This window comes from Panthera pardus, unplaced genomic scaffold (assembly GCF_024362965.1).
Source record: "Panthera pardus isolate Hobbes unplaced genomic scaffold, ASM2436296v1 HiC_scaffold_24, whole genome shotgun sequence".
NCBI classification, from domain to species: Eukaryota; Metazoa; Chordata; class Mammalia; order Carnivora; family Felidae; genus Panthera; species Panthera pardus.
The window spans coordinates 96,210,890-96,232,297 of record NW_026526810.1 but is presented as its reverse complement, the minus strand read 5'-3'; the positions used below and the strand labels follow the sequence as shown (position 1 = coordinate 96,232,297).

General features: G+C 40.4%; 1 protein-coding gene and 1 long non-coding RNA gene across 3 annotated transcripts in view; one reads left to right on the top strand and one right to left on the bottom strand.

The window, feature by feature from the left end:
• Positions 1-21,408, bottom strand: part of LOC109268424 (uncharacterized) — a 93,055-nt gene that overhangs the window by 5,633 nt on the left and 66,014 nt on the right. The gene's annotated exons all lie outside the window — the stretch shown is intronic.
• On the top strand, positions 14,526-18,820 carry LOC109268425 (uncharacterized). 2 transcript variants are annotated; one of them, XR_008417207.1, is made up of 4 exons: positions 14,526-15,100; positions 16,003-16,133; positions 16,663-16,947; positions 17,915-18,820. It is a non-coding gene; the product is annotated as an uncharacterized LOC109268425 (long non-coding RNA). The 2 variants fall into 2 exon arrangements; XR_008417206.1 differs by lacking the exon at positions 17,915-18,820 and having other exon boundaries at positions 16,663-17,318.

The following is a 21,408-nucleotide window of genomic DNA, read 5'->3' as shown; positions in this document are numbered from 1 at the left end:
TTTTATGTTTTCAATTTAAGAATGGAAGAGGCCATATAGCGTGCTGGGGGAGCGACACTTGATTCAGAAGCAGTTTTCCAATGCTCCCAAAGGAGATCACTGTGTTTTAGTGACCAAATTGGTAACAAGGTCTTGGTGGTGAACTATTAACTCAGTCTTCTCATCTCTTGCACGCAGTTCTCTGACTCTGGGTGTGTGCAGCTCGCGTGTGTGTTTTTACTGTACCACACTATTGTTTAATTACGAGCCAACCCACAACTGAGCCAGCATTATCATCCTTGATAATGTTGGTAGCCCACAACTGAGACAAAATGATTACAAACCTATGTTGTGTTCAATAGTTCTTTAGGGGATTTCTCTCTTAATAGTTCTGGCTCATTCATGTTTGATTCAGCACATTTGTTCTTTAAAAAAGGCATAGCTTAGAAGAGTTTCAGGGTGGGTTAATAACTCAACTGAAAATGGCCGCTCGCATTGTAAAAGCTTGTTCCCGCAGTTGCTTGGGGCTTTTCTTCAGTTTTGCCGCTCTGCAGCTTTGGCCCAGTTGGTAAACAGCTTAAGTCCAGACATCTTTTCATTCTCTGAGCAGCGGATTGAAATAAAAATGCATATAAGTGGCGACTGACTGGCGCTGGCCTAACAATAGCCTGTAACATTATGCAAGGGTATTTACATAGGAATAAGGCCTCACTAAAGGAGATGGGGCAATTAATGGTGTGGGCCACACATATAAGGAAAGTTTGTCCAATCCTTTCCTCAATAAAGATCTTTTGTAAAGTGCTATGGAAACTCATGGAGGCCCCAAAGAGATTAAGGGGAGGACTTTTCTGGGATTTTGAAAAACTACATATATAGTATATATAGAGTATATATAGAGAGAGTGTGTATATATATGTATATACATAGAGAGAGAGAGAGAGAGAGTTTCAAAAAGCCAAATTATATTAAATAAACGCACTGAAAAGAAGGTGAATTCTGTGTTGTTTTGATCATTTGGGGATTGTTTCTCTAACCCTGTGAAAGAAGGTTGGTCCTGGGTTTCGGCCTCCTCTCTTCATTTTCTTTCTTCCTTTTTTCCTTTTCTTTTGGTGATGTTTCTTGAGCAGAACATCGGCTCTGAGATAAGCAAGCTCCTTCGTTATCTTGTTTCCTGTGTCTGAAACGGAAGCATCGTCTTTAAAATATTTGAAGAGTTTGGCTGTACTTCTTATTTCAAGTAATGATTTAGCAGTGGGAGGAAAACTTTGCCCAGTGACCCGGCCTGAGGGGGAAAACTCTTAAGATTTTCAGGAGTGCCGGGCAGCTGGCCGCCACAATGAAAGCAAATCGCAAAAGCAGGGAGGGCCCAAAAGCAAACGCAAGGAGTGTGCCATAGGAGGATGTGAAAGTCTGAATTCAAACCTAGACCTTTTTACAGATATAGATCATAAGAGAATAAAGATTTTTGTCAGTACACGTCAAATTTAAAAAGTCCAATGCCTGAATTATTTTCATCCCAATACCGTTCCGATATATTGTCATTGATCTTTTTTTTCTTTTTTGGAAGTAGAAAGTCCTCCTCCGCCCCCCACCCCTACCCCCACCCCTAGCCCACCAACCCCAGCAGTAAAAGACAAATCTGTGTAGCTCTGTCACATGTTTTCATTCTTATCAGAGACTCACCATCTGCTTCTGCCCTTGGCCAGATAGCATTACTGTTATTACTACTTTGGATCAGACTACTTTTAATAAAGTATCATCAGCACTCAAAAAATAAGAGACAAAGGAATAACCCAAGCCCTCTTTGCATGTTTTATGACCAATTAAAGCACTTACTACCTATTTTAAGCAAAGCACCTCAGTTTTCTTTTTTCTTTGCTAATGTTTTATCTCACTCAAAGGACATTTTCTAAGGAAGCAGAACTTTGGCCAGGAGTGTTCAAGCTCTGTTCACACTTGCTAGTAAAACTGTTCTTACTTCCAAAGTTGCTTTTGATTCCATTTTCTCATTTATAGTTGGTTCATGAAATTCCCGTTCACATAGAAGGAGTGAAATAAAATCTTAATGTGATAACGCATAAGCTTTGGATGCCTGTGTGTGTGTGTGTGTGTGTGTGTGTGTGTGTGTGTGTGGCATACAGAGAAAGTGATTTCAGCTGCAGCCCTTTCGAGCAGGCAGAAATCAATGCCTCATTCAGGACTATTGATCAGTACTAAATTAATTAGACTCCGAGGCTTATGGCAGTTGATAAGACAACTTGTTAATTTAGTCAATGATAGTGTTTTCCCTAAAGCGGCAAATACCCTCTTCTTTAGAAAAGGCATTTCTAACACTTGCTGCCAGTTCTCCTTTTATTTTCACTTTTCATCTTTCTTGTTTTCTTTTTCTGGGACAAGAGTGTTTAGAGGTAAGTGGGTTGTGGGTGTGGGGAGGAGATCAATAGGTAAGGGAGTGCTGTAAAAATGTAACCGCTGAGGTCGCAGTCTGGTATATTCACTAACCCACTCCCATTTCTATCCCCTCGCCTAACGTCATTTCGGGATGAAAGAAAGCAGCCAGATTATAACCTGGGACATGGATTTCCTGTGCGGCTTTGGCCGCAGAAGGCCACTCCAGCCCTACAAGGATGTTCATTTGGAAGGGGCTACTTCCTCAACCTGCATTTAGGATTGACTGATACATAGGGATTGCTTTTGCTTTTCATTTAAACCTGCAACAGTGATGGTCATAGTCAATAACAAAGACTTGGGCCCGGTCGGTAATGCAAACTGTGAATGGAATGAAGGTATCCCAGAATGCCCCGAACATAGGGCAGTACTTCCTGCTGGCTTGGAAGGACAAAAGGACAAAGCCCGGGAGTGTAGGGGTCCCACCAACAGCTCTTGGAGGCAACAGCCTGCTATCAGCAGCGCTCCAACCCTCTGAGAATGCTAATAAGCTAGTGAAGAGCTCAGCTTTCTTGCCATAATTCTATAGTGTGGTTGAGGACCCCATAGTGCTCACTAAATAAAGACAACTAATTGAGAATTTTTTGCACATTTTGCCCAGGGGACTTGTTGTTCACTCGATTCTTTGGGGAGAATGTACCCCTACTGACAAGAGGAACTGATTGTTTTGGCAGGCCTCATGTTACTCTTCCCGGGTCTAAGACTGACTTTCGAAGTATGACAAAAATGTTTAATTTTGATTTCTTTTAATTATGTTGCTGGGAATTATTTTAGATCTCAAAGAATAGACGTTCCAGTGTTCGTCGGGGAAAAAAAAATGCTGGCAGAGTTTTTTGAATTAGAGCCCTGTTTTTTCTTTTACTTTTTTTTTTTTCTCTTAAATTGTATTTTCTGTGGTGAGGCCTACATTTTTGTGTCTGCAGGTGACACGTTGATTGAAACTAAAATTAATAAATCAGCTGAAAAGCTCACACCTACAGCTCACAGCAGGGCCTGGAAAACACGTTTATAAAGGGAGCTTTATGCCCTCATATAAAGAAGGAATAAATTACAGAAGCACTTGTTGCCCTGAGACTTGATTTTGCTTTGCAATCTGGTATCTTATTTTTGGAGGCTTATTGTTAATCAACAGGTTCCTGGTTGCTTTAGCAGGTGACTTTGCTATTAATCTCTTACTTGACCATTATAGCATATTAATGAGGAGGTTTCTAGTTGTGGTTCTATCTTCGGACCAAGGAATTAGTTTAAAAGGTGCACTTTTTACTCAATGGCTTGCAGTTAGCCATGTTGAGGACCAAATGCAAAGTAGCATTTTCTACAGCTTGTGTAGTATTAAGGAGTGTTTTACTAACATATGTGTCTTACTGTGCTTTTCTTCTCTCCTACACTTATTCCTTCACCATGGAGGGCAATTATGGAACTTACCAGTAGTCTCTGTTCATTTTTTTTAACAAAATAAAATTATATATAAATAACAAAATGATATCCTTTCTTATTAATGTGCACCCTCGTTTTAATTAAACAATGTCAATTTTCTTTGGAGGTGTGTTTGGAATTAAAATGTATGATTTGGGAAGGCAAGACATTCAACATTTCTCACCAGAACTGGATTAATAAATGTCATTACAAGTGCAGGAATTTAACCATCACATTTCCCTTTAGAATCTGAGGTAATTGGAAATGTTTAAGCTTGACAAAAGAAGGAAGTAAATATACCTATGGGGGTAGTTTAGAAATATAAAGAAGAACTGAGGATTTAAGTCTTAAATTTGTAATTACAAGGATCTCCAAAGCACATAATGGTGCAAAACAGCCCAGACAACCCGGCATATGAGAAGAACCACTTTGTTGCAATCTGCAGGTATTTCAAAGGACATCCTCTGGCAAAGCATTATTATTATTGTTGTTCATCTCCTTTCAAATCTTCAGGGCAGTCTGGTCCACCCCTCATGCATGCTGTCTTTTTTCTAAACCTAAGAAATGTCAAGCTTGTGCTTTTCTTCTTTCTAACTTTTTAAAATTAAAGGTTGGTGTCAGTTGAGGCACATTTGATATCACTGTCTACCTTGCCTTATTTTTTTTTTAATGTTAATTTATTTTGAGAGAGAAAGAGACTGAGTGCAAGCGGGGGAGGAGCAGAGAGAGAGGGAGACACAGAATCTGAAGCAGGCTCCAGGCTCCGAGCTGTCAACACAGAGCCCGATGCAGGGCTTGAACTCATGAGCCTTGAGATCATGACCTGAGCCGAAGTCGGACACTTAACTGACCGAGCCACCCAGGCGTCCCTCTATCTCGCTTTTCACACTAAGCCCTGAAGTATCTTCATTCTGCAGGTTAAGGTCAACACCATCATCTCTTTCAGTAAGGAATTTTCTGGTTAGGTTTCTGGAGAAGAGGAGCTGAGTTTGAGGTGTTAGCAGAAAGGTAGAAAGCTAACCACAGGAATGCCTGACAATGAACGTTAACAGAAACATCAGATTTGACACTACTTATGAAATTTTTGTTCATAAAAAATGCATACTAACAAAAAATCATCACCGTTATCTTACAGCTATAGTATTAGGCTTCTCCCACAGATGAGAGGAATTGGAAATACGCTGTCTTCTTAAAAGCGTTACTCAAGTTACCAGCTTAACTGTTCATTGTAATTACATACCAAGCTGACCACTTTATAGTGAGCAGGGGACCTTCGCCTGCTTAAAGTCAATATCGATTGCCTGGAGCCTGGATCCTATTCTAGATTTTTTGTTCAGGCCAGTAAGCTAGGGAGAATTTTGGTAAGGATGGCCCCACTCACCTCCAACAAACAAGAAATTTAAGCAAAAATAATTGACTCTAGGTTTGCTTATCTTTTACAACTGAGAAAGAAAAAAATCTATTCTACCCTGGACAGAAACAGTTTATGCCCCCAGTGACACAAAACCAATCGCTTTAGGTTCTTGGGTACAATAGAATAGTTGTATATGGGGTGAGGGAAGGGTCTCTTGAGGAGTGAAAGGAAAAGGAGGAAATAAAATTCGTATTAAAATAAATTAAGGAAGTGGCTAGTGTATTCTAGGAACAGTCAGATTAATTCATTTATATTTGTAGTACAAATTTCTAGAAAACAGAGTTGCAAATATATACCCAAGTATTGCAGACTGTGGCTGCTCTAGCATGTGTTTATAAAGAAGGATGGTCACTATTAGAGAATGTTCCCCTCCCCCAGTTCTCCCTCAAGTACTTCCAGCTAGGGAGGTTTTCAGCCCTTTTGTCTTTTTACAACTTAGCAAGATCAGACACATTTCTGCAATGCATATGCAGATTTCACCTCTTGTTACTTTCTCTAATGAGCGTTCACTTAATCAATCTGACAGTAGCCTTTATCCCCCTCCCCCTTTTTTCCCTTCACATCCACTAAGAAGGTTTTCAGAAAAAAAGTGTTAACAGATTCAAGGGGGCATTAGCAACGGCCAAAATGGGGTGAATCGCAGGGCTTCACAATGACTACTCTCCAGCCACCCCTCTGTCCAGCTTCTGAAAACAGGAAGCAGGTCCGCCAGTCTCATAAGAAAGCATGTATTTTAATAGCTAACAGGAAATGATCTTCCTTTTCTGTTTAAGAATCGGAAACAATTAGTTTTTTATCTAATAGAACACTTAAGCATAGAACTTTCCCATAGGCTCATACACCCATTCTGCCAAAACCACTTTTAAAAACTTGCGTGCGAGAGACACTCTTGCTATGAGACAAGAGCAACCAATCCACGTTGGCACTCTCCCATCACATTTCTCACTGGGGTACCCTAAGTCACATGACCATTCTTGCCCTTGTTAAACATCCCTCTGAGCTGGGAGTGGACAGTGCAGGGATGGAGGACAGGTGGGTTTCAGTCTGATGTAGTTCACTCTTCCCAGGGAATGGAAAGACCAGACAAAAGACAAATCCTAGTTCTTAATCATATTCTCAACTTGGCCTCAATCTGAATCTGCCACCAGGTGATCGATCTAACATATAAGAATATATGGCCCAGCTACTGAGAAGTAGCAGGTCCTTTAAAAAAAAATTTTTTTATAAAGTTCCAGCCCCTCTCTTGCCTGCAGACAGCCAAAGTTTCGGCCCTCCTGCAGCCCCACCCTGCAAAGCCTGCTTTTACCTCTCATTCAGCTGCCTTCTCCTTCTTCTCACTCTGGATTCCTCCAGCAGAGCTCTCATCCTTAAATCTTAGTCAGTTCTGGGGTGCCTGGGTGGCTCGGTCGGTTGAGCATCCGACTTCAGCTCAGGTCACGATCTCGCGGTCTGCGAGTTCGAGCCCCGCATCGGGCTCTGTGCTGACAGCTCAGAGCCTGGAGCCTGCTTCAGATTCTGTACCTCCCTCTCTCTGCCCCTCCCCCACTCATGCTCTGTCTCTCTCTCTCTCTCTGTGTGTCAAAAATAAATAAACTTAAAAAAAAAAAATCTTAGCCAGTAATGTAACTTACCCCCTCAAGTCTCCTTCACTTGGCCAGGGCCAGAAAAATCACAGTAAAAGAAGGAAAAGGGGGTGGGTGGGGGGAAGCCCACCATTCCTTCCCTCACCCTGCTCTGTGCTTGGTTGCTCTAGTTTTGCCTTTTCTGAGGATTCACAGTACGTTTCTCCCCAGCACCTACCCATTAAGTCCTACCAACAGCCAACTGTTCACCTTTTACATTCTAATTGAATAGGAAATTTGGTTTGAAGACAATCAGGGTCTGGTCCCTACTTAGAGATTCTCACCTGGGCTTATTAGGTCACTGACAAACCTTTCTCTTCCTGACCTTTTTGATTAAAGGTGGGAATCTATACGACAGGTTGACCACCTCCTCTAACTTGAGCAGCCTGTTCTACTTGGCAAGCTGAACCTGCCTACCATCCAGGATCTCCAGGTTGGTTGCCTCTGAGGTCTGGGAATGAGCAATACTTTAGAGTTAGCATCCTGACTTCAACCAGGATCTCTTGAATTCTAAGGGCTGCACTAACATTTTCAAGAGGTAGAACTGAGTTGATCCACTGTCTGCATTACTTTGGTTATCTGAACTCTCTGCTTCTTATGGGAGAAGTGGAATGGTAGGTCCCATCCCAAGACCTATTGAACCAGAATCTGAATTTTAACAAGGTCCCCAGGTGATTCGTATGCACATTTCTTTAATCACCTGAGGATCTTTGAGAAGGCAGGGGGATGCACAGTACCCTTGAGAGCCCTTTCAATTAATTTTCTGTCTTCTAATCACAATCCCTAATGAGGCAGAGAGGATATGGAGTTTGAGTTGGGACAGAGGGATGGTGGGAATCAGCAGTTATAACTCCATTATTACTAACCTGATTTTCTAATATGCTAATTTAAAAAATCATTTTGGTACATACACGGTTAAAAATATAGGCTATTAGGTCACTATTTCTTCTGGAAATATTTGTTTTTCTTTTGCAAAAACACCCTGAAATGGCTTCTACTGTATTGGTCTTTTCTGTTTAGTGACCTAGTAATTTAACCCTGATTTCTATTTTTTTTTTTAAATATTTTTTATGTTTATTTATTTTTGAGACAGAGAGAAACAGAGCATGAGTGGGGGAGGGGCAGAAAGAGAGAGGGAGACACAGAATTGAAAGCAGCCTCCAGGCTCTGAGCTGTCAGCACAGAGCCCGATGTGGGGCTCGAGCCCACAAACCGTGAGATCACGACCTGAGCTAAAGTTGGATGCTTAACCCACTGAGACACCCAGGCACCCCCTGATTTCTATTTTTACCTAAGATTCGTTTCTATGTAAACTTCATTCCAGAAACCCTTGTAGTTTTCCTGAGTGTATAGAGGACCTTCTGGAGGGGTTCCTGGCACCTGCTCCAGACAATATCCCTTGCAAAAGGTTTAGCCATTCTTTCTCCAACCCCTGACCGCTCTCTGCCCCCATGCCCCTGAGCAGAACAACAGTGAGTCAGGGCAGTAGTGGAAAGAGCAAGGGCCCCAGGGGAGGAGAGGCTGGAATTTATAAAGCTGGTTCCACCATAAAGAATGCCTGTGACCTTTGGCAAGCAATGCAACATTTCTCAGGCTCTGTATCAAGCTCTGGTGAAAAGGAGATGATAACTTGAAGGGTTGTTGCATTGATACAAGAGGTAAAACTTCAAAAAGGCCTACTGCAAAGTGGGAGGGTGGTAAAGGGGAGGAGAGGGTATTTCCCTTTGTCTTGTGCTTTCTTGGCAAGGCCTCTGAAGAGCTAGTCAAAAAGGAAGTTTGGCTCTCTCACCCCTAAGAGCAAAGGCGCTCGAGTTACTTGGGGGTAGGTGAGAACCCACACTCCTTGGTTTGATGATTGTAAATAGTCCCCACTTATTAAACACCTGTGATGTGACCGTGACATTTGGCAAGTGCTTTAACCTTCCTGAACCATTCACCCCTGCTCTGTGAAATGGAGATTATAATGCCTAATAGGATTGTTGAGGTTGGTTAAAGAGCTTGCTTTATAATCATTATCTCATTGACTTCTTCCAACAACCCAGTGAAACAGGCCCCATTTGGCCCCATTTTACAGCTGAGGACATTGAGGTTTAGAGACATCAAGTAATTCACTCAGGGTCATGCAGCTCATAAGTAAGAACCAGGTTTGAAATCTGGATCTCTTTAATCCAAAATTTATGTGCTCTCCATTGTTCTTCCTACACCTTAGGGAAACTAACAAGTCAAAGGGAGACCAGATAATGGGAATTACTTTAGTCTTTCCAATCCTTAATAACATTTCAGTTCAATTCCAAGAAGGGCAGTGATTTTCAAACTTCTTATCTTTTTTAATCTGCCAAAAAAATCTGCAACTAACCGACAGGAGAAGTTTCCCCCTAAGTGGTGTCAAATCTTGGCAGTATTTTAATAAAGCAGCTCTTTCACCTCTCAAGGATTATCAGGTTGGATGTCCAGAGCTGAGAAGTGGCAAGATTTGGTTCTTTACTCTGCCTTGCATAGAGTCAGGGCTTCAGGCTTCAGGAAGGACAATCTCCATCAAAGGTCAGCATGTGCAGGAGCAGACGGTGCTCAGAATTATGGGGATGTTATGAACCAAGGTGAATGGACTCCAAAGTTGAACCCTCATTAACGACAAGGTGAGTCGCCCTAATTCAGAAAGAAAGGGCCTGAGGAATGATGGGAAATCAACGTGTATCCCTTGGGGACCAGTTGCGGAAGGAAGAGGCAGAGCAAAAAGGTAGGGAAAGGGACAAAAAGGGTTGTATAAAGAGAAGCAAGGGCTTGGTGTCCTTAAAAACACCACAAACCATCAAAACCCAGGCTGTGATACCAAAGCAGCATCACGCATTTGCTCCGGCGGTCAGCATCTGATGGCTTTGATCCGTACAGGTGGAAAATGTATTTCCTATACCATCTATTAAAGAATGGGCGGGTAGCTGTGGCATGTGAAAATGCTTGTGTCTACAAGTGATGTGCACCCACAGAGAAATATTCTTGAAAATCCAAAATGGAATTAGACTTGAGAACAACTGCATTGCAGGTGAAAATATGCCTCTTCTCCTTTGCATTGGGGGCAGCTTAGTTAGTAAAATGACCCTGAACCTAGTTAGGCTGGCCCTTCAAAACCCCAGCCTTGGATGGCTTTCCTGTTCCCTGCTATTTCCTAGAACTCAGGGTGGGGGGTTGGGGAGAGGGTGTACCTGTAAAATAATGTCAAATTAAGAACAGCTTTCAAAATAGATAAAGATCATTATTTGCTCTAAATTAGTGTTATTGAAGTACATGTTTTTACATAAAGTCCAAGAGAAGTATTTTAATTTTATTTACCTACAATATAATAGCATTATGGCTGATAGTACGATAAGCTGCATTTTAGTGACCTTTTGATTTTTTTTTTTTTTAAATGAAAGAAATTTGCTAAGATAGGCAACTTCCTTCTCCCTTACAGGACTTTCTCTTTTTAGACATTTATTTCTTGCTCAGCAAAAATAACAAGGACTCCAGAACTCTGCTTTATTAATAAAAGTAGATGTAATTTGAGTGGTTGATGAAACCAAGATAGTTTTCCAATTCAAATAGTTTGAAATCTAACATGTCTGATATTTAGAGTGAAATATGAGCATCCTCCTATTTTTATAGTTAAAAAATTCTAACACCCTTTCCTAATAAAATTCTAAGCACAGCAATCTTTGCTCCAGGTTAATCAGCAAGGCATTGCGGTATTGAGGTTGCTCAACTCTTAAGGAACAATTTCCAGGCAAGCTCAGTCTTTTGGAAGCTGAACCCTGAAAATAAGAATACCCCAAATATTTCTGTTTGGGGATTGTGTATTGTTGTTACGTATTTTTCCCCCTTCGGATTGTTTTCTTTCTATGAGGCCATGTCCTTGTCCCAAGAAGCCCCCTGGACTGGTAACTAACTCCCTAATCTGTCTGCATCCTGGTTTTATTAGGTGGAGGGCATCAAGTGATAATGTACGACTTTTTTTTTCCTTTTTTTTAAAACCTAGACAGGTTTGTTTTTCTAACTGTCAGCAGTGTTTTGGCTATTTTGAGAATGTAGGACAGGGTTAAGGATTAGTACCAGCATTCTCTTTTCTGTGTATCAGAGCCGCTTAGCAGTAATTAATCAGGACATTAGGTTTTGTACTCTTGGTTCAGGTCATTTGCCTATGAGCTGCTCGAGCCTTTTACAAAGGCATACTGCATATGTTTCTGGGTACCTTTTTGAGAGAAGATTTAAATTGGCCAGATGAATAATACTTTGTTACAAGTGTTTTGCCCTAGGCAAAAAGGTTTTCTTCATATTATCATAGCCTGAAGCTGCAATGCTCAAGCTTGATGTGACTGGTGTTATTCTGTCACATGGCAATGATGTAAGAACAGGCCTCTCTGTGTCAGACAAATCTGGATTTAGGGGAATTATAGCAGATGTTGCAAAATGGCAACAGTTTAGCAAGTTCCTTTTATCCCACTGTTGGGAGGCCGGACTACTAAGTGTACTAGACAGAAAAGAATGTTTTCTTTGATCCTTTACACTCTAGGGTAGGGACTTCCCCAGTTAGAGAACATCGTTAATGATATAGTTATACAGTCACTGATGGATCAGAATACAGAATTAAGGGTAGGATTTCTTCTTCTTCTTCTTCTTCTTCTTCTTCTTCTTCTTCTTCTTCTTTTAGTATTTGTTTTGATTGAGCTTAGTATTTGTGGTCATTTACATTATAAGCTTCAGAAACCCTCTAAGGTTTTATTCTTAGTAAAGAAAGCCTAATTCGGTAGAATAAACTGAATAACAATAACAAAAACTAAGCTGCACAAAAAATATTTTAACCTTGGCAACCCTATTCACTCACAGCTATTATGTACAGCTAAATTATACGAATTCTAAAAAAGAGAAATGTAGAAAATATAAGTAGATATTTTAATTCTCACATTCTAATAAGTATTAATGAATATATTCAACCACACTGAATACCGAGGTAATACTGCATTGCTACTGTTCAATGCAAGTCTTCGTTTCTTAAAAGAAAAAGCTATTTTCAAAAGCTTTGGATTTCAGGGATCTCGATTCTTTTATATTATATTCCTATAAAATTAATTCATACACATGATCAAGGTGAGTAGGTAGATGATAATGATATGGTGAAAAGAACAATCAGAAAACACATTCCTTGATGGAAGTGACGCCAGGTTTGACTTATGGGAAGTGTGTTGGTTGTTGCTTCTGTTCATTTCTAGGACTATCTCTGAGTCTCTAGAACCTTCTTTTGGAAATGCAGTGTTAAATATCACTACAGCATGTTGTCCATAGAACTTTATAACATGCCTGCAAAAGACAGCACGTGCATGCGGGACCACAGGAAATAATTTCCCACCAGGTAAAGCTTTCCAATGATTATTTAAAACCCGCATGAGCATAATAAATTTGCTGTTGTTTATGCAAATGTTTATTGATCATTTCCATTGGAGCACTGGACGGTGAAATGTATGCAAACATTTAGACAAGTTCTTTAACAGGCTTCTATCTTTTCAGAGTATTTTAAATATTTTGAAAGTATTTTTATTTGCAAATTGTGATCGCTGCTGGGAGCCCCCCGAAGTAATTAGGGTATCCTAATTTTTCAAACCGTTTGCAATGAAACGAAGAAAAGAATGAATGTAAGGTATGTTTAAAGAGCACCAATGTAGGTAGCCGTTACGTCTCACGTTCTTTTGGAAGGTATCAAAGGTAAAGACAAACACAAAAGCAGTCAGAGAGAAGACTGTCAGTAATGCCACATCATCCTTTGTAACATACTATCTGTAGCTGTATTTGATTATCTTTGTGCATTTCACCTACTTTACCACTGTGTGACCTGGAGAAAGGATTTGCTTCCACAGCGCAGAGAGTATTGGGGAAGATACTGGGTTTTGTCACTTGAATAATAGATATGATATGGAAATGGACTATAATTCCATAGATTGGCGTCCTTTAATAAGATAGACATATGTTCTCAAAATAAATATGCTAGAAATAAGGGCGAAACTCACATTTTAAAAATTCCAAAATCACATTTTATTTCAACATAAAATTTGGTACCTCTGTCTTACTAAGAGCTTTAAAAATGGGAACTTCCTTAAAGGCTGCTCAACTCTAACTTTGGATTTGAGATTACATGATAAAACTCACACATTTATTGGACATCATTCATCTAAACCCCTGACTGAATCCTTTCCTGTGATTTAAATTAACCTCTTCATCACCCAAAGCCAGGTCAGTAACACATTTTCTATTTGGTTACAAAGACAGCCATAATGATTGGGTTTATTACTGTACTACATATATTGGTATTTCTGCAGACATTAGAAGTGGGGAAAAAAGACAGTGGTTTTGTGAAACCTGCTCTGTTTAAGAGTCTGCGGGACTGCCAAAAATGTTCCCAGTGAAAGGTTTCTGGGGTTTTCCCCTCCTTTTTTCCTTGCGGTGTCTTTCCCAGATGTCTCAACAAACAGAAAACACATATCCTTTTCAGAAATCCCGATACAACTCTCAACCATCCCGGCTGTAGACATAATTCCCGCATACACGTAGCTCCATCTAAGAACAGTTTGGAAAAGTTTGCAGCATCTGTCGTTCCACTGCTGAAATAATTCACAGCCAGAGTAGGAAATGCAAACAATCCTTTTTCATATTTGCATACTCGGAATTTGGCTTTTTGATTCATGATTGTTCCCATTAGCTTTGAAAATTCACGTTTCTGTCTAGTTGCAGGTTTTGCTTGAGTGAGCTCAAATTACGCTCTTGACTCAAATATTATTACAAGTGTAAATACTTTGGAGATGTCAGTGTCTGCCACTGATTTGGGGGTATTTGTTTTATTGATTTTCATCTGGCGAGTTTAAAATATGAGCAAACTTTTCATGGAGGGTTTGGGGGCATTTGTTTGAACACTCCTGGAGTAATTGGAAATGCAACAATTGTTTAAAAAGTGGCATTGTCCATGAAAAGATTTAGTGAGGGATGAAGAAATTTCTTGAACCTAAAGACCTAATCTGGTGATCCAATTCTCCCCACTGTGTCCATTCCCGTGAAACTCCATTTACTTGCCCCTAGCCTCCACTAGCGCCCCGCGTCCTACCTAGCCAATCCTCTAGGCTTCCCACATTGTCTCCTCTTTTGTCTTTTCAGTCCAAACAGAAGAACAACAGATAGGGTTCTGAAGGGCAGGGTGCATCAGGAGCTGCAGGAGAATGGCTGAGATGAGGGTCAGAGTCCTGCCCTTACTGCCAACAGTTACTAGGGTTTGTGCTGCCCGGCTGAACAGTGTTCAAAGGCTTTGCTGGGCTTTGTTCCACTGTGTAGGGATTAGGCCTGGCGGTCTGAGAATTTGCCTTCTAATTAAAAAGGATAAAAGATAGAAGTAGCATTAGACTAAAACAGAGCAGTGATACTTCACAGGCTGATTTTTTTTTAAAGTCACAAGACCACGCCAGAAGTTGTCAGGATATTTTATTTCCTTAGTATTCCACTCAGATTAAAGAGGGAAAACTTTGGAAACTCTTCCCAGCTGTTTGCGGGGCACATGGAAGTCTAATTGCGTCTGAAATATCTGCTGTTTACAGTGAGACCATTCGGTGGGGGATTTGCAGTCCGCACTGGAGAATGAAGGCTGCCCCCAGAGCCACCTTCCTCTTTTTCAAACGCTGGCAAGAAACTCATTCTAGCAAAAGTGGATTCTGCTTTTCACTTCGTCCCAGTGTGCCTTGCTCTCAAGCCTTCCAAGGCCTACCCTACCTATTCTCTTTTCAAGGATCAATCGCTCCTTTCATCTCCTTGCAGCTGTAGACACTATCTTAACCAGGTGTGAAATGCAATTAAGAAATAATTCGGACCTCACAGTCTTTTTTAAAATTCTTAATAGCGATGTGATGGAGGGCCATTTTTGATCTTTCACAGCAGAGCGCTATGTGTTGTGACAGTAAATGTGATTCCGTGCCTAGATTTTGTTAAGAGAGAAGCCATCCGCAGACTCAGGGGCAGACAGGCAAGCATCAAAACAGATGATGATGCACCATCCTAACACGCGCTGGCCTGCCGTCCAGTGCGGCCCTTCTTGCCGCCTAGAAAGAACTGTGTGCTGACTGACACTTGTTGACTTGAAGGAGCGGCTGAGAGTGATTTGCTAAGTACTCCAGAGGCTGGTTCTACCCACTCTACCGCAGGAAGGAATGAATCCGAGGTGAGAGTTTCTGTTAGAAATGCTGATGAGATTATATAAATTAGTTGAGATGGGCTATTTTTTTTTTGGGGGGGGAGAGGGAGGAAAGAGTTTTGTGGAGGACTTCAGAGCTTTCAAAGCCACTGAGCTCAGATTGCATACAAGTATAAAGGAATGCTCCCTCGTTCCCACAGAGCTCATGTTACGTCATGAAGCCAAGGGACTGTGAATTTCTTATTTTCCACTTTTCTTATTTTTGTTTTCAGTCTGCTCAGCATAAACAAGTAAAGCCCCCTGGGTGAAGGGATATTTTTAAAGCATGAGATTACGATGAGATTCATCTGTATGTTTCAGAGACACACACAAATATGCTCATGTTCACTTTCTCAAAAAATCCATATATATCCATATATATATATATACACACATACATATATATATATATATATATATATATATATATATATATATATATTATTGATTCATTTTATCAAATTGAGCAAGTTACCAATTGACTACATTGGGCATAAATGGCAACATGGAAACCTTGGCAAGGACACAGAGCTATCTCACCACCTAGCGTATAAATTTTGGGGCTAAGTCTATAAATGATGTAAATGCTGTGTTTGTCATACGACAGAACCCACCAGTATTTCTAATTTCCTAAACTTTAGCTTTTTTTTTTTCTTTGAAAGCCCAAATGGAATTAATATGTCAGTGGCTATATTTTTTAAAAAGTGTGTGAATTATATTATGTAACCATACAAAATATTTAAGAAACAAGGCTTGTGAAATAATCCATATGGATTTCCATCATCAGCTTTGTGTAAAAGAATAAAAAGGTTCTCTCCGGTTCTGAGTTTGGGGACAGCCATGGTAATTTATGTTAAGTTTCAGTCCCTTCTTTTATTTTTGTCTTTTAGAGATGACCATTCCCCCTGCTGATTTTCCAAATGTAGCAAAGCTGGGTCTGCTAGTTCCACTCTAAAGAAAATAAAGATAATAATCTGATTTAGACATTGAAGAACATCGGTATGAATGACAACAGTAGTAGGTAACAGTGAGTCAACATTTTCCTTTCCAGTCCCAGCTTCTCTTTAGCATTTAAAATATGTCAGCCGGTCGTACAAAGCCAAACCATTTTGAGAATGTAATTCACAATATTTTGGCTTCTATTTTTCACCAGCTTCTGAGTAATATATTGTACAAGAAAGAGGTCTTTGTTGTGTTTATAATACATGTATAACCTGGTGGGAAGCCGAATAAAAAATGTATATTATTTGCATAACTTGAACTAAAGAACCTAATGCATTATTGGGTCTTGAATGTCTTAAATTTAAGTGAGCTGGCTTAAGAGTAATATTACTCTATTACTGTTCTGTAATTCATATAATGAAATCACACGGCTAAAAAAAATTTAAGGTTTTAACAATGATAAGTGGAACCTGATTTTTGAACTCCTTTTTAATGAAAACAGTAATTTATAAACTGGCACATGTGTGCCCCTTTTTGTTTGCTGACAATAAAAGGCTGTTGAATTTGTATCCTTTCATCTGCTCTCCCCTCCGCGCGTGTGAGAGAAGCCCATTTAGCCTCATGGCGCAGGCACCAAGGACTAACCACCTCCTGGAAAATCAAGGGATCTGCTTCCCAGGCACAACCATTGGAATGTCTGGATCCCCGTGCAACTTTCTGTGTGCTGACAACCACCCCACCCCAACCTGTGTCTCCTTCAAGTCCACCATATGAGTCATTTGAGCAAGTTGTGGTGACTGAAGTTCCAAAGCTCTCCAACTTTGCACCATACATAGAAAAGGAGAAGAGACTTCGCTTCACATGGGTGGTATAGTCATCTTTCAATCTTATGGGTGAGCGATGTCTGCCTTTAGTAGAAACATAAACCCATAGCAGTGCACCCTGCCCAACTCAGGAAATGTGCCTCTGCTTTCAAAATAGCTGAAGTTACTTAATATTTGTATATAGAGAGAACAAGTTCTTAAATGCTTCTAATGGCACCATCATAGAAGTTCACCTTGCTTGCCTGGCCAAATGCTCTGACTTAGAGCTCAAGAGAGATGATTCTTATCTATCTATATTTGGAAATAAAGGCCATACTGTATAACCAGAGGTTGGAATGCTCCCTTCTTCCCAAACCAAATACATAGGATTAGTATATATATTAGCTATTTCACTTCACAATTACTAAAATATTTCTTGAAAGGACCTAGGAATGACTAAATTAGTGCGCTAATAAATAGAATGAAAAATAAAGGCAGTGATCAAATGTACAAAAGCAAAAAGAAATTGTTTAAAAAGAAGACACTACATAGTTGGGACACATACTACCTGTTATCAAATACAAATGCCAAATACTAACTGCATTGCCTTTTATTAATTTGATTTAAAATGTTTCAAAATTTTAAAACTGCTCATATGGGGCCAGGAAAGTATTTTTGCTTAGTGTACTTTCTCCTACAGTTGATGTAGTTGGTCTCCTTCCTGAGAATACAACACTACGGGCATAGCTGTCCTCATACTTAACTGTAATCTAAATGGCTTTGTTGAGAATGCGATAACTAATTATTTTTAATCTTAATATTAAAAAGCAAGGTCTGTAACAGACCAGCTCAATTGGAATATCCTTTCAAGAGATTAGAACCATCACACTAGTTCTACAAATGGCATCCTAAAAATCCTTCTGGTGGGCTTTCTGCTTTTTGTTTCTGGAAGGAGAGAAATGGGGGAGGGGAACGTTTGGAGAGGAGACGTTGGCTTGAAAAATAGACTTGGATGAACTGCAGGCTCTGAAAACAGATTTCTTTATCTGCAAGCCAGGTTGGAGAGCATCCCCAGACTGCTATTCTGAGCCACCTCGCCCAGTCGAGAAGCCTGCCATCTCTCGGATGGCTTATGAGCTGGATGCTTTTTCACCTGCATGTCTCTGGACTTTTTTCAGCCTTAGGTCTCTCCTAAGCAGGAAAATTCTAATTTTGCCAACCTGCGTTTTGGTGATATGGACTACCATCTACCTGTGTGGAGCTGAGATCATAGAACTCCTATGACTGGCGATACAATTTGGATTGGAACCAAGGTCATAAGGTAACTAGCCAGTGCTTTATCCTCTCAGCCAAGCCCTTGATAAGGGCCATTCTTTGATGTTGAGAATGATAGTTGGCTTTTTCAGAACTTATATCCAAAACAGTAATACATAATGCATTTGCTTTCATCGTACAGCTGCTGATACATGGTTGAAGGTTAATTTAAAGATTACTTAATGAGAAGAGCTACTTTAAATCAATCAAATGCTTTAGAAAGCAAAAATGATCCTAACAAAAAATACAAGTTGCAAGCAAAGAAGCCTACAGTTTTCAACTTCTTCCCAATCATTCATTACAGGTCTTCTTTTAATACAAGCCAGCGGCTGGCTGGTTGAATCCCTCTCGCTAATGGTGCCTCTTTCTCCATGGCTGCATCATGGTAAAATTATTTACAGTAGACAGCGCCCCTCCTACGAGGTGTAAAGACTATGTATGACTGCTGTATGGAACGATCGTATCTACTATATTGGTAATAAGGGATTCCACCTGGCACCTAACTGCAACAAAAAAGCTGTTCATTTTTCCCCACATCCTTTGGTTCTGAAGATCGTGTCTCTTCTGTGCTTACATGAGCAGCATAAACATGGGACACACACACATTTGCTTCTCACTGGTTTGTGTTAGATGCTCTACTAGGGCAAATGCTGCCGACAATATCCATGACTTCTGCAGTTTTCCCTTAATAAAATCGCTACTCCTTCTGAGCTGAAGAATCATTAATCTGATTCTTTCTTGTTTTTCTTGTGACATCTGGTTTTGTCGAGCTCATCCTGACTGGATTTCAGAAGATGTTAGGAAGAGAACTAACAGGAAAATGGGGGTGGGGAGAGACAAAGCAACAGCGATCTGACGGCTACAGTTATTAGGAAGTGGTAGGTGGGGAGTCTGGGTGGCTCAGTCAGGTGAGCATCCGACTTCGGCTCAGGTCATGATCTCACGGTTCATGAGTTCGAGCCCTGTGTCAGGCCCTGTGCTGACAGCTCAGAGTCTGGAGCCTGCTTTGGATTCTGTGTCTCCCTCTCTCTCTGCCCCTCTCCCACTCCCACTCTGGCTCTCCAAAATGAATAAACATTAAAAAAAATTTTTTTAAATACTAAGTAGTAGGTTACATCAAAATGAATGCCAAATCTATACCAAAATCAGAGTTGAAAAAAATCTAGTTTCCTCTTTTAAAAAGAGGGCAGACACACTGTTTAACTTTCTTCCAATTTTTTCATTATTGAAAAACAAATGCCATGAAAATGAGTTAGGTTTTCTTGGCCTTTGTAAATCCAGGATGCTCCTGACCCATTCTGTTTGTAAGTAGATAGTAATACAACTAATAATAACAATAACTACCCTTCGTGAGTGCTTGCTGTGTACCAACTCATTTAATCCTCCTATCATCTCCATCTTCCTAAACAGAAACCTGAGGCTCAGAGAGCCTAAGTACCTCAGTCAAGGTCACACAGCTGGAGTTAAAGCAGCTATGACTTGCACCTAGTAGTTGGTTTGAAAGCCCTTTACTTTTAACTACTCTGCTGTGAACAACCACTGATCTATGGAAAGGAAAGGTAGGAAAGTCCTGCATCCTCTTTTTTTTTTTTTTTTTTTAATTAAATGTGTGCTTTTAAACAGCACAGACTATAGAGCCCAACTGCCTACTTTTAAGTCTTTTACTGGTTATGTGATGTAGGGCGACTTCACCTTTCTGTGACAGTTTGCCTCGTCTGAAAAATGGGAACAATCATAATAGTATGGTCTGTCACAGTGTGTTGGTAGGATTAGATGAACTGCCAGGCAAAACCTCTTAGAACAGCACCTTCTTTGACGTGGTCAACACTTAAGAAGCGTCCTATTTTCTTTTGTTGGTGTTAAGTAACCCACGGGTGATTTTCTTAAGCCTTATCCATGTACTCTTCTGTGACATTGATGCCCCATTCTGTTCACTCAGCCAGGATATGTCAGGACATATGTCTGCTGTCACCAAATAACTCCGTGACCAAATAGCCCTTCCACTAGCAACCAAAAGAAAATAGAGGGCCTCGGGGCATCTGGGTGGCTCAGTCAGTTAACTGTCAGACTTCGGCTCAGTTCATCATCTAGCGGTTCATGAGTTCGAGCCTCGCGTAGGGCTTTGTGCTGACAGCTCGGAGCCAGGAGCCTGTTTTCGGATTCTGGGTCTCCCTCTCTCTTTCTGCCCCTCCCCCACCCCCCCTCTCCCCTTCAAAAATAAATAAACATTAAAAAAATTTACAAAAAAGGAAAAGAAAACAGAGGTCTCCTTTCCTTTATCAGAGCTCTTAATCAGAATTTTATATATATAGTTCTTGGGAAGGAACAAAATGTTTGGGTTCAAGAAAGTATTGACTAGGGGCACCTGGGTGGCTCAGCCGGGTAAGCGTCTGGCTCTTGATATTGGGTCTGGTCATGATCTCACAGTCATGAGATCGAGCCCCGAGTCAGGCTTGGTGCTCAGTGTGGAGCCGGCTTGGGATTCTCTCTCTCCCCTCTCTGCCCTGACCCCTCTCATGTGCACGCGCGTGCTCTCTCTCTCAAAGGAAATATTTTTTTAAAAGAGAGGATTGATTATAATTGAGTACACTTTTAAAATCAAAATGCAAAACTCAAAAACAGTTTAAAATTAGCTCAGAAACTAAAAAAAAAATTGGAAGTATGCTATTGACATCATTAAATACAAAGTCAAACTCTCACAACTTACACATTGGAGCATTCAATAACTCGTAAACGTGCTTGGCACTGGAGTACCCGGCCAACTGCAAGTACGTGCATACATTCTCTGGACTTCACTATGTGTTTCTGACTGTGATGTTAATGGCTCCTTTGAAGAGGTTAAAAGCATATTGAGAGCAGCAATCGATGCAACTGTATTTATATGTTGTAATTTTCTCAAATATTAGGATACACCTTAATCAGAAATGCATGCACCAGATTACAAGATAAAGGACACTTGTCACACTAATAAATATTGCTTATCGTCTTTGATTTCAACCCAGTGGCAATGATTTTTCTAGCATAGCACACACAGTGATTATCTTAATATTCTAATGCTAAATAAGAGTATATTCATAGATGTCTTTAGAGAAATTTGAGCAAAATTTTCAGAAACCCTTCGCCTAAATTGCTGCTTATTTAAATTGCCGCGTTTTTATTTCAATGGTTTTTGGCCACACTGAAGCCATGGCCGGTTTCCCTGGGAAGTCAACAGAAGTTTGGCAGGTGCATAGAGCT